Source organism: Microtus oregoni, unplaced genomic scaffold, assembly GCF_018167655.1.
Source record: "Microtus oregoni isolate MIOR12 unplaced genomic scaffold, Mior012 000002F_ref0000024, whole genome shotgun sequence".
Taxonomy (NCBI): Eukaryota; Metazoa; Chordata; class Mammalia; order Rodentia; family Cricetidae; genus Microtus; species Microtus oregoni.
The window spans coordinates 81,792,171-81,805,421 of NW_024543061.1; positions in this window are offsets into that span (position 1 = coordinate 81,792,171).

The window sequence follows — 13,251 nt, forward strand, 5'->3', positions numbered from 1 at the left end:
AACATACTCAAACCTATGGGACACAATGAAAGCAGTGCTAAGAGGAAAGTTCATAGCACTAAGTGCCCACTTAAAGAAAACGGAGAATGCATACATTGGGGACTTAAAAACACACCTGAAACCTCTAGAAAAAAAAGAAGCAGACGCGCCCAGGAGAAGTAGAAGACTGGAAATAATAAAACTGAAGGCTGAAATCAACAAAATAGAAACACAGAAAACAGTCCAAAGAATCAATGAAACAAAAAGCTGGTTCTTGGAGAAAATCAACAAGATCGACAAACCCCTATCCAAACTAATTAAACGACAGAGAGAGAACACGCAAATAAATAAGATCAGAAATGAAAAGGGGGACATAACCACAGACACAGAGGAAATTCAGAGAATCATTAGATCTTACTACAAAAGCCTGTATGCCACAAAACTGGAAAATACAAAAGAAATGGACATTTTTTTAAATAAGTATCATATACCAAAGCTAAACCAAGACCAGGTGAATGAACTAAATAGACCGGTTTCTCGCGAAGAATTAGAAATGGTTATCAAAAATCTCCCTTCGAAAAAAAGCCCAGGACCAGATGGTTTCAATGCAGAATTCTACCAGAACTTCCAAGAAGAATTAATACCTATACTCCTTAAGGTATTTCACAATATAGAATCAGAAGAGTCATTGCCAAATTCCTTTTATGAAGCTACATTTACCCTGATACCAAAACCACAAAAAGACCCAACCAAGAAAGAGAATTACAGACCGATCTCACTCATGAACATCGACGCAAAAATCTTCAATAAAATACTGGCAAACCGAATCCAAGAACACATAAGAAAAATTATCCATTATGATCAAGTAGGCTTCATCCCAGAGATGCAGGGCTGGTTCAACATACGCAAATCTATCAATGTAATCCACCATATAAATAAACTGAAAGAAAAAAACCATATGATCATTTCACTAGATGCGGAAAAAGCATTCGACAAAATTCAACACCCCTTTATGATAAAGGTCTTGGAGAGAATAGGGATACAAGGGTCCTACCTAAATATAATAAAAGCTATTTACAGCAAGCCAACAGCTAACATTAAATTAAACGGAGAAAAACTCAAAGCCATCCCACTAAAATCAGGAACACGACAAGGATGTCCACTCTCGCCATACCTCTTCAATATAGTGCTTGAAATTCTAGCAATAGCAATAAGACAACATAAGGAGATCAAGGGGATTCGTATTGGAAAGGAAGAAGTTAAGCTTTCGTTATTTGCAGATGATATGATAGTGTACATAAGCGACCCCAAAAATTCTACCAAAGAACTCCTACAGCTGATAAACAGCTTTAGTAACGTGGCAGGATACAAGATCAACTCCAAAAAATCAGTTGCCTTCCTATACACCAAGGATAAGGAAGCAGAGAGGGAAATCAGAGAAGCATCACCTTTCACGATAGCCACAAATAGCATAAAATACCTTGGGGTAACCCTGACCAAGGAAGTGAAAGATCTACTTGACAAGAACTATAAGTCTTTGAAGAAAGAAATTGAAGAAGACACCAGAAAATGGAAAGACCTCCCTTGCTCTTGGATTGGGAGGACCAACATAGTAAAAATGGCAATTCTACCAAAAGCAATCTATAGATTCAATGCAATCCCCATCAAAATCCCATCAAAATTCTTCACAGATCTGGAGAAGACAATAATCAACTTTATATGGAAAAACAAAAAACCCAGGATAGCCAAAACAATCTTATACAATAAAGGTTTGTCTGGAGGCATTACCATCCCTGACTTCAAACTCTATTACAGAGCTACAGTATTGAAAACAGCTTGGTATTGGCATAAAAACAGAGAAGTCGACCAATGGAATCGAATAGAAGACCCTGACATTAACCCACAAACCTATGAACACCTGATCTTCGATAAAGGAGCTAAAAGTATACAATGGAAAAAAGAGAGCATCTTCAACAAACGGTGCTGGCAAAACAGGATGTCAATCTGTAGAAGAATGAAAATAGATCCATATCTATCACCATGCACAAAACTCAAATCCAAATGGATTAAAGACCTCAATATCAGTCCGAACACACTGAACCTGATAGAAGAGAAAGTGGGAAGTACTCTACAGCACATGGGTACAGGAGACCACTTCCTATGTATAACCCCAGCAGCACAGACACTAAGGGCATCATTGAATAAATGGGACTTCCTGAGGCTGAGAAGCTTCTGTAAAGCAAAGGACACTGTCACTAAGACAAAAAGACAACCCACTGCCTGGGAGAAGATCTTCACCAACCCTGCAACTGACAAAGGTTTGATCTCCAAAATATATAAAGAACTCAAGAAACTAGACCGTAAAAGGCTAATCAACCCAATTATAAAATGGGGCACTGATCTGAACAGAGAATTCTCAACAGAAGAACTTCAAATGGCCAAAAGACACTTAAGGTCATGCTCAACTTCCTTAGCGATCAGGGAAATGCAAATCAAGACAACTTTAAGATACCACCTTACACCTGTCAGAATGGCTAAAATAAAAAACACCAATGATAGCCTTTGCTGGAGAGGTTGTGGAGAAAGGGGTACACTCTCCCATTGCTGGTGGGAATGCAAACTTGTGCAACCACTCTGGAAAGCAGTGTTTCGGTTTCTCAGGAAATTCGGGATCAACCTACCCCTGGATCAAGCAATACCACTCTTGGGAATATACCCAAGAGAGGCCCTATCATACAACAAAAGTATATGCTCAACTATGTTCATGGCAGCATTGTTTGTAATAGCCAGAACCTGGAAACAACCTAGATGCCCTTCAATGGAAGAATGGATGAAGAAAGTATGGAATATATACATATTAGAGTATTACTCAGCAGTAAAAAACAAGGACTTCTTGAATTTTGCATACAAATGGATGGAAATAGAAAACACTATCCTGAGTGAGGTAAGCCAGACCCAAAAAGAGGAACATGGGATGTACTCACTCATATTTGGTTTCTAGCCATAAATAAAGGACATTGAGCCTATAATTCATGTTCCTAGAGAAGATAAATAAGGTGAATCCAAAGACAAACACATAGGCATCCTCAGGAATATTAACCTTCATCAGGCGATGAAAGGAGACAGAGACAGAGACCCACACGGGAGCACCGGACAGAAATCTCAAGGTCCAAATCAGGAGCAGAAGGAGACGGAGCACGAGCAAGGAACTCAGGACCAAGGGGTGCACCCACACACTAAGACAATGGGGATGTTCTATTGGGATCTCACCAAGGCCAGCTGGCCTAGGTCTGAAAAAGCATGGGATAAATCCGGACTAGCTGAACATAGCGGACAATGAGGAATACTGAGAATTCAAGAACAATTGCAGTGGGTTTTTGATCCTACTGCACGTACTGGATTTGTGGGAGCCTAGGCAGTTTGAATGCTCACCTTACGAGACCTGGATAGAGGTGGGCAGTCCTTGGGCTTCCCACAGGTCAGGGAACCCTGATTGCTCTTCGAGCAGATGAGGGGGGGGGGGGGACTTGATCGGGGGAGGGGGAGGGAAATGGGAAGCGGTTGTGGGGACGAGGCAGAAATCCTTAATAAATAAATAAATTAAAAAAAAAAACTTTTGTTCTCAATATTTTTTGTTATATGTATTATTTGTTTTTTTTTTTTTTTTTTTTTTTTTAATAATTTTTTTTATTAAGAAAAGAAGAAAAAAAAACATAAACAAAAAACAAGTTTCCACCTCCTCCCAGCCTCCCATTTCCCTCCCCCTCCTCCCACCCTTCTCCCCCTCCTCCCACCCTTCTACCCCTCCCCCCACTCCTCTCCCCCTCCCTCTCCAGTCCACAGAGCAGTCCAGGTTCCCTGCCCTGTGGTAAGTCCTAGGTCCTCCCCCCTCCGTCCATATCTAGGAAGGTGAACATCCAAACTGGCTAGGCTTCCACAAAGCCAGCACATTAAGTAGGATCAAAACCCCAAAGCATTTGTTCAACTATGTTCATAGCAGTATTATTTGTAATAGCCAGAACCTGGAAACAACCTAGATGCCCTTCAATGGAAGAATGGATGAAGAAAGTATGGAATATATACACGCTAGAGTACTACGCTGCGGTAAAAAACAATGACTTCTCGAATTTTGCAGGCAAATGGATGGAAATAGAAAACACTATCCTGAGTGAGGTGTCCCAGACCCAAAAAGATGAACATGGGATGTACTCGCTCATAATTGGTTTCTAGCCATAAATTAGCGCCACGGAGTCTACAATAAGTGAACCTAAAGAAGCTAAGTAAGAAGGTGAACCCAAGGAAAAACATATAGTTATCCTCTTGGCTAAGGGAAGTAGACCCAATTGCCGGGGAGAAAATTAGGATCTTGGGGGTGGGGTGGGATGGGGGTAAGGGGAGATGGGGAGAGAAAAGGTAGAAGGGAAGGAGGGGGGATTTGGGGAATCAGGAGAATTGGGATAAAGGAAAGGTGGATAGGGGAGCACGGAATGTATTATTTGTTATTATTGGATATAGTTGTATTTGGTTTAGTTATGTCTTATTTAGACAAAAGGGGGAGATGTAGGGATAAGTCCCGCCCCTTAGGTGGTATGTTCGCCTCGGGCTAATGTTTACCTATAAATCTGGTGAGCATGCTCACAGTGCTTGCTTCTGCTTTCCTGGTCTCCGTGGGAACGGTGGTTCTATAAGTCTATTTCTCCATTAAAGCTGTATATATATTTTTAAAATCTGTCTGCATTCGTTTACGCCGTTACACAACACTGCTTGGACAATATCTTAGGCATATTCCTAGCTAGCTTTTAAATCTTAAATTAACTCATTTCTGTTAATCTATGTTTCACCATGAGGCTGTGGCCTACCAGAATGATTCAGGCATCTGTCTCCTTCTGCAGCTACATGACATCTCTTTGACTCTCTGTATCTCTCTGTTCAGATTTCCCACCTATCTTTACTCTGCTAAGCCATTGACCAAAACAAATTTATTCATCAACTAATAAAAAGCAACACATGTACAGAACATCCCATATCACATAGGCAAGTCAACAGAAGCCTTGGAGCAAGACCTTCAGCATCTCCCAGCAGTACCAAGGCAACTCCCACTGAGGGGACCAGCTGGGAACAGAGTCCTTCCCCAGCAATAAGCAAGAGGTTCAATTCATCACTGAGCTACCAAGGAAGCCAGAGATGAGACTGATTCCATAACCCTGACTCTGAGTGCTGCCATCCATTCTTTTCCTGAAGGAGTATCAGAGAAAGCCATCTCAAACAGGTTTAACAAATCGAGGCATGCCAAAACTGAGATCTCCAAATGATGAAGGGAACTGAAAGGTGCAATTCCAAAAGATTATTTAGTTGCCTAATTCTATTTCTATAATATTGTGTAGCAGAATTACAAAAAAATAAAACAGATCAGTGGTTATGAGGGCATGGGAGGGGGAAGGTGAGCATGGCTACTAAAGACAAAGGAAGAATTGGGGTGAGGAAACCACCCAGGGCCTTGCTTGTACAGTTGTATCTGTCTCTGATACTCTACTGTAGCTTTCAAAATGCTTCCTGCAAGGAAAAGTGGGTAGAGGGAACTTGGATTCAGAGAAAGTCATGTTGAGGACTGGGGATACAGACCAGTGGGTATAGTACTCACTCAACATGTACAAAGTCCTGAACCCCAGCATTAATTTTTTTAAAGGTGTTCAGATCCATGTATGTAACCCAGAACTTTCAGAGGTGGGAGAGTAGAATCAGAAGCCAACCTCAGTCATGGCTACATAGCAATTTCCAGGACAGCCTTGTAAAGGAAAGAAAGAAAGAAAGAAAGAAAGAAAGAAAGAAAGAAAGGAAGGGAGGGAAGAAGGGAGGGAGGGAGAGAGGGAGGGGAAGGAAGGGAAGGGAAGGCAAGGAAAGAAGGAAAGGAAAGGAAAGGAAAGGAAAGGAAAGGAAAGGAAAGGAAGACAAATGCCCATCTACCTGTTTTTTGAGATGGGGTTTTGTCCTGGAACTGAAGAATCTCCTGCCTCTACCTCCCAAGAGCTGAGGGTTGTATTTGAGTATAGCCACTGTAATTCATTTGCTTACTACCTATGACTGTCCTCACATTTCAATGACAGAGTCATAGCTCTCCAAGGGGTTGGAATGTTGCAGTTCCATAAAATGTGAAAATTTATCTTGGGCAATCTTTAACCTACTATATAGCCATTCTTTGCTGCCCTCTGTCTGAAAATCTTCATAGTGACAGACTCTTCAATCATGATGAGTAGTATCAATATAGAAAGTGTGGAAGAGTGGGATTTATGTCTCATAAATGTGCCACACCTTCCCTCAGGATATGTCCACTAAAGGAGCCATTTGTGCTAGATTCATAGGAGCAATTAACTACCAGTACGGTCATGGAGTGCTATAAAGAATCAAACTCATGTCATCAAGGTCTTCACACCCTTCCCTCCACACCATTAACATAACACTGGTGTTGGGTCCTGGGGATCGCACAAGGAAGGGGACAGACCACCAAAGTCTAATAAACCAGAATCAAACTTTATTACAGAAGCCAGATTTCAGGGAAAAATTTAAAAAATTAAATTAAATTAAAAAATATGCATAGGGTACAAAAAGCTTATTAACTAACTGAGACCACAGCCAAAAATGGATTTCGTAAGGCAGTGCAAAGGTTGGTTTCTGAACTCAACTTTTTATAGTAGGGGCACCAAGCATTAGGTCTGAACAAAGGAATTTTTAAAATCTCAAGGTAAAACTCAGATACAGATTTCCTTACTTTAAAATCTTCATTAACAGAATATCTCAGTTAAACTAGTATTTGTACTTAACCTATTGTCTTCCTTAGTACTTCCATGTAGTGTTTACTGAAGCCCTGTGTGCTTCCCTTTGATGCTGCCAGTTTCACATAGCAGGGATAATGTGCAACCCAGAAGTCATCTCCTATATCTATCTCCTATAAGTTGATTCAGCTCATATTCGTAGGCTAGCTCTCAGTTTGCAGAGAGATGCTTTGGTCTTGTAAATAGAGATATGGGTTGTAAAGCAGAGTAACCCACTGTTAATTGTTAATCCTTAAGCTTTTGAGAAAGCTGCTGATTGTCTGTTCTCATTCTCCTAGGCTTACAAGTTTATATTTTTTTATTTCTACATTCTTATTTCTGGAATCTACACTTTTATATTGTCTGTTCTCATTCTCCTAGGCTTACAAGTTTATATTTCTTTATTTCTACATTCTTATTTCTGGAATCTACACTTTTATATTCTTATTTTGGACCCTTCAGTGACCTCTTCTATGTATTTAAATCTTCTGGTTGCTCTGCCCTAATTTCACAGGCACATTCCAGAGAGGGAGGAGGAGGCAGAAAAAGAGCCAGCAATGGTGGTACCTGTGGAACAAAGGCTTTCCTCTAGTTCCTGGCTCACACCCACTTGCCCATCAGTCAGAACTGTGACAGTCAGAACCTTAGCTAAAAATGGGGTATGTAGGGGCTGAGGCTAGAGCTCACATATATCCACACAAAGCTGAGTTCCATAAAACCAGAGGTGTGGATGCACACCTGCAATACCAGCACTGGGGGGGTGGAGCCTGGAGGATCAGGGGTTCAAGGTCAGTTTGAATGTTTACTTGTAGGAAGAGCCAGGGCGAGGGTTAGAGGTGTGTGAACTTAGCAATCATAGGGCAAAGTGCGACCTGACTGATCATGGTATGAAAGCTTCTGCAAGGAAGCTAGAAGTTTTCTAAACTCTGACTTGAGGGAAAAGAATCAACGTTAACCTGTCAGTCCTACTTATCCAAGGACAAGATAACTTCCTGGAGTGCTGGGAGCTGTAGTTCTTGGGAAATAACAAGTTTTCATTCTCCCAAACGAGTGTGTTTGCACTGGATGGATGAGGGTAGGAGGTACATAGACAGGAAATATGTCAGGATGTATGCTTGTTCCTGATTGGACCTCATGAGAAATATATTGAAGTACGGATTTTGCCTTTTTAAGTCTCTGCAAAACATGACTTCCAGGCTATTCCCTGGAACCCCAGAGTGGACCTGGTGAGAGTTCATCTTGCTGTGCAGTATTTAATTAAAGCTTACTTCAAATTTGGCTCAAAATAGTAGAACTGATTTTTCTCTGGAGAATCTGAAGATTAACTGTAGGAGAAGGGCTTGTTCACCCCATGTTGGGTGCCAATCTGTAGGAAGAGGGCCACTTGTTCTTCCCAGCCACCCGGCTAGCTTATTTACAAAAGAATCCCAGAGAAACTGTATTAACTAAATCACTGCTTGGCCCATTAGCTCTAACTTTTTACATCTTAATTCAACCCATTTCTATTAATCTGTGTATCACCACAAGGTCATGGTCTATGAGAAAAAATTCAGCATGTCTGCCTCTGGCCACAGATCCATGGCTTTTATCTGACTCCGCCCTTCTTCCTCCCAGCATTCAGTTCTGTCTTCCCTGCCTATCAAAGTTCTGCCCTATCAACAGGCCAAGGCAGTTTCTTTACTCATTAATGGTAATTACAGCACACAGAGGGGACTCCCACATCAATTAACAGAAGCAACCTGGTTCCTAAGGGTGAGTTCTGCTCCAGGGTGCAGCTCACACACCATCAAGGATACACTTATCTGAGGATAGTTTATCTCACCAGATTTTTGCCATTCCTAGAATCCAAAGGGGCTGAAGTTTTAACAATGACTTCTTGTTATGCGTCCAGTTTTGAAGGGAGCTGAGATGCTAGATGGACAGAAATTCCTTGAGTGACTAATAACATATAAAACAAGGAAAAGCTTGACCTGAAGAAAACAGACTTAGAAATCAAGCAGATAAACAGCAGGCTTTCGTACTAATGTGTTACCCTATGAGCTCAAGTGAACAGTGGTTTTGTTGCTCTTAGAAAAATCAAGTCTAAGTGCCTGTTATAAAATAAGAATATTTCTTTATTTTATTGCTTTGGGTCTGGCATTCTCAGCATTAATCAACGCTACTGTTTTGAAATGATTTGATAATTTTCAATACCTAATCCTCAAATGTCTCAGGAAACCCTTAAAATTTTTTGTTCCTTAGGGTTACTATTTTTAGGATGTAACACCATAACCAACATCAGGATGGGGAGGAAAAGGCTTATTGGACTTACACTTCCACAGCACTGTTCATCCTCAAAGAAAGTCAGGACAACAACTCATGCAGGGCAAGAACCTGGAGGCAGGGGTACTGTTTACTGGCTTTCTCTCCATGGCTTACTCACCCTGTTTTCTTATAGAACCCAGAATCACCAGCCCAGGGATGGCACCATCCACAGTGGGCTGGGTCCTCCCATCAATAACCTCTTAAGAAAATGTCCTTACCGGGGCTGGAGAGATGGTTCAGTGGTTAAGAGCATTGCCTGCTCTTCCAAAGGTACTGAGTTCAATACCCAGCAACCACATGGTGGCTCACAACCATCTGTAATAAGGTCTGGTGCCCTCTTCTGGCCTGCAGGCATACACACAGATAGAATATTTTATACATAACAAATAAATAAATAAATAAATAAATAAATAAATAAATATTTTTTAAAAAAGAAAGAAAATGTCCTTATCTACAGCCCAATCTTATGGAGGCATTTTCTTAATCAAGTTTCCCTCCTCTTAGATGACTTGAGCTTGTATGAAGTTGTCATAAATATATCAGCACAATTTTCAACAGTTAAAAAGGAGAAATAACCTAAAACTTAGCATCTGTCTATGTGAACTTGAGGAAATATTCATGTATAGAACACAATTACCTGGGTCTTGTTCTGATTCCCTTTTTTCCGGGCCTTGTGATCTCTGTCAAGGGAACAAAGCTCGTAGTGCAGAGGATGCGTGGAGTTTATTACAAGGTCATGTGGAATATCATAAAGGCCCAGAGTGACAAGAGGAACCACTGAGCCAACCTACTGCTTATGTTGGTTTTCTATGAATTCAAACAGCCATTCTGAGGGGGGTTTTCCTGTTTAAGTGACCGGCAGGCCCATGGGAACAGACTCAGTGGTGTGGTGCAATGATATGCAAAGCATCCTTCTAATTGTCTCAGGACCTCCAGAGCAGCTCGGACCAGCATGCCTCCCCCCAGAGTGAGAAGACTCAGGCCTCGTTCTATAAAATTTATGAACACACAATATGTTCACAGTACATATATGTCCTTGCATGTATTTTTGTGTTAAAATTTATATTGATTATAAAATTTTTACTATTACTTACCTCTTTTTCTATTTTACTTTTTTAGACTATAGATTTTACTTTACTCATTTTTGAGCTATTGTATAGAGTAATACAAACTCTTTAGTATTAAAATGTTATTATATCTTTTTGTTCTCATTTACTCCTCTCTCACACACTTATATTTAACTTTCTTTTTACTTATTCTTTGTGCCTTTCACATCATGCATCTCGATCCCATTCATTTCATATCCCGGCTTATCTGCCCTCTGCCCTTGTAGCCTCCTGTCCCAGATAAAATTTTAGCAAAAAGAAAAAAGAAAAGTAGAGGGCATCTCATCATGGAAGCTGTATTGTGACACAGTGAAGCATGCAGTAAACACTTCAGTCCATGTATCTTTACTTTCAAGTGTTCATTGCAGAGAGTCATTGGTCTGGTTCAAGGTCTCTGGTTTCTGGTACCTGTAGATGCTGGGCTCTCATTGGAGCTCCTCTTGGTTAGCCTGCTGTTGCCCTGTCTTGTGAAAATCCTGCAGCTTTGGGTCTGCAAGACTGGTCCCTTCACGTGATCCAGCAGAGCACACAACAGGTGAAATAGGGCTGGGCCAACCCATAATCCTGTTTCTGGGTGTGGGCAATTTCAGGGTTGATCAGCATGCTCGTTCGTTCTCCCTGTCCTTGCCACCATGGTGAGCTCTCCAGCATTGCCCTGGCAACCCTGCAGTGATGAGCAAAGGGCAGGGCCAGCTCTCCTGCCCTCACGTTCTCAGGGTCGGATCTCCCATACCCACATCTTCAGGGCTGGCTCCACTGTGTTGTCCACGTATGTCACAGGCACCAGTGTGCTGAGAGCCACAATACTCTTATTTTTTAATATTTATTCATTCTTAAGGAGTGTTTTGCCTACATGAATGTCTGTGTACCACAGGCATGTGGTGCCCATGGAGGCTCTATAATGCCTATTTTTATTAATTCTTTAAGAATTCTATACAACATGTTTTAATCATATTCGCCCCTCCCCCTATATGGTCCCAGATCCATCCACCTCATTAGTCCCATCCGTACTACCCATGTACTGCTGGGTATGTGGCCACATACTGGGTCATGTTAGACCTACAAGGAACCATAGTCTTTTATTTTTAAAAAATGTTTTTATTTTTTTAAAAAAGAAAAGAAACTATCTTTTTCATTATAGATACCAATCCAAGTTTCCACTCCCTCCCTTCCTCCCATTCCCTCCACATACCTTCCCACCCCACCCCATTCCAATCCTCAGAGAGGGAAAGGCACATTGCTTTGGGGAATGTCCAAGGCCCTCCCTACTATACCTAGGCTGAGCAAGGTATCCATCCAAAGAAAACAGGTTCCCAAAAAGCCAGGACACGCAGTAAGAATAAATCCTAGTGCCAGTGTCAGTGACCTTGGAGTCTTCGCCAGCCACACAACTGTCACCCCATTCAGAGGGTCTAGTTTGATCCTATGCTTGTTCCTTTCCAGCCTGACTGGTGTTTGTGAGCTCCCATTAGCTCAGGTAGACTGTTTCAGTGGGTGCACCCACTATGGTCTTGACCTTTTTGCTAATATTCTCATTCCTCCCACTCTTCAACTGGACTTTAGAAGCTCAGTCCAGTGCTCCTATGTGGGTCTCTGCCTGTAGTTGGAGGCCACTTGTTCACTTCCTGGCTGCCCAGACTCCCAAAATAATCACACAGAAACTATATTAATTAAATCACTGCTTGGCTAATCACTTAAGTATATTGCTAGCTAGCTCTTACATCTAGAATTAACCCATTTCCATTATTTTATATTTTACCATGAGGGTTGTGGCCTACTGGCAAGGTTCCAGCTGACAACTTGTGTCTTTCTTCTCTGGCAGCTACATGGTATCTCCTGACTCTGCCTTCTTTTTCCCAGCATTCAGTTTAGTTTTCCCTGTCTACCTCTATCCTGCTCTGTGCAGGCCCCAAACAGTTTCTTTATTCACGAACAGTATACACAGCATACAGAGGGGAATCCCACATAATCTCCCTCTGGTGGATACTAGCTATAAACACAGGATATTGAGCCTATAGTTCATGATCCTAGAGAAGCTAAGTAATAAGGTGAACACCCTCCCCAAAAAACATATATAGATCCACTTGGAAAGTTGAAATAGACAAGATCGCCTGACAAAATTGGGAGCATGGGGGTGGGGGGAGAAAGGAGAATGGAAGGGAAAGAGGAGGGAAGAAAGGGAGGGGTGAGAACTTGAGGGGATGGGATAATCAAGATGGAAGAATGACAGAGATGAGAGCAAGAAAAGAGATATCTTGATTGAAGGAGTTATTATGGGGTTAGCAAGAAACTTGGCTCTAGAGAAATTCCCAGGCCTCCACAAGGATGACACTAGCTAAGACCCTAAGCAATAGAGGAGAGGGTTCCCAAACTGGCCTTGTCCTATACTCAAACTGATGAGTATCTTAAATATCACCATAGAACCATACTCTTAAAGAAAGCTAACTTTGCTCTTAATAACTATCAGCTACTGATAATTCCTCCACTAGGGGGTGGAACTTCTTGTACACCTTCCCACTCCATGTTGTCATGGTCTTTGTGAGTTCGCGTGTGCAACTGCTCTGTTGTGTCTCTAACACACAATTCTGCACAGGCATTCACTGTGTTTGCTTCTTATGACCTTTCCCGCTTCTCTTCACAGTGATCCCCGAGCCTGGGGAGGAGGTGGGTGTGAGAATGATGAACTGCAGAGATGGCTCCGTTGATACTGTGCTTGCCATGCAAGCGTGAGGACCTAAGTATGGACTCCCAGAGCCCCAAATCTGGGTGGAACAGTACACTCCTGCAAACTTAGGGCTGAGGCTGGGGATGACAGGCCAATCACTAGAGCGTCAGTTATGCTGAATTGGTGAGTCCTTGATTCAGTGAGAGATCCTTTCTCAAAAATTATGATGGACAGTCATCAAAGATTATAGCAGGCATTGACCGATGATCCTCATACACACGTACACAGAGACATGTTGTATAGAATTCTTGAGAAAACCGGGAAGGTCTGGAGAATGATTCAGTGGTTTAGAGTACTGGCTGCTCTTCCAGAGGACCCAGATTCTATT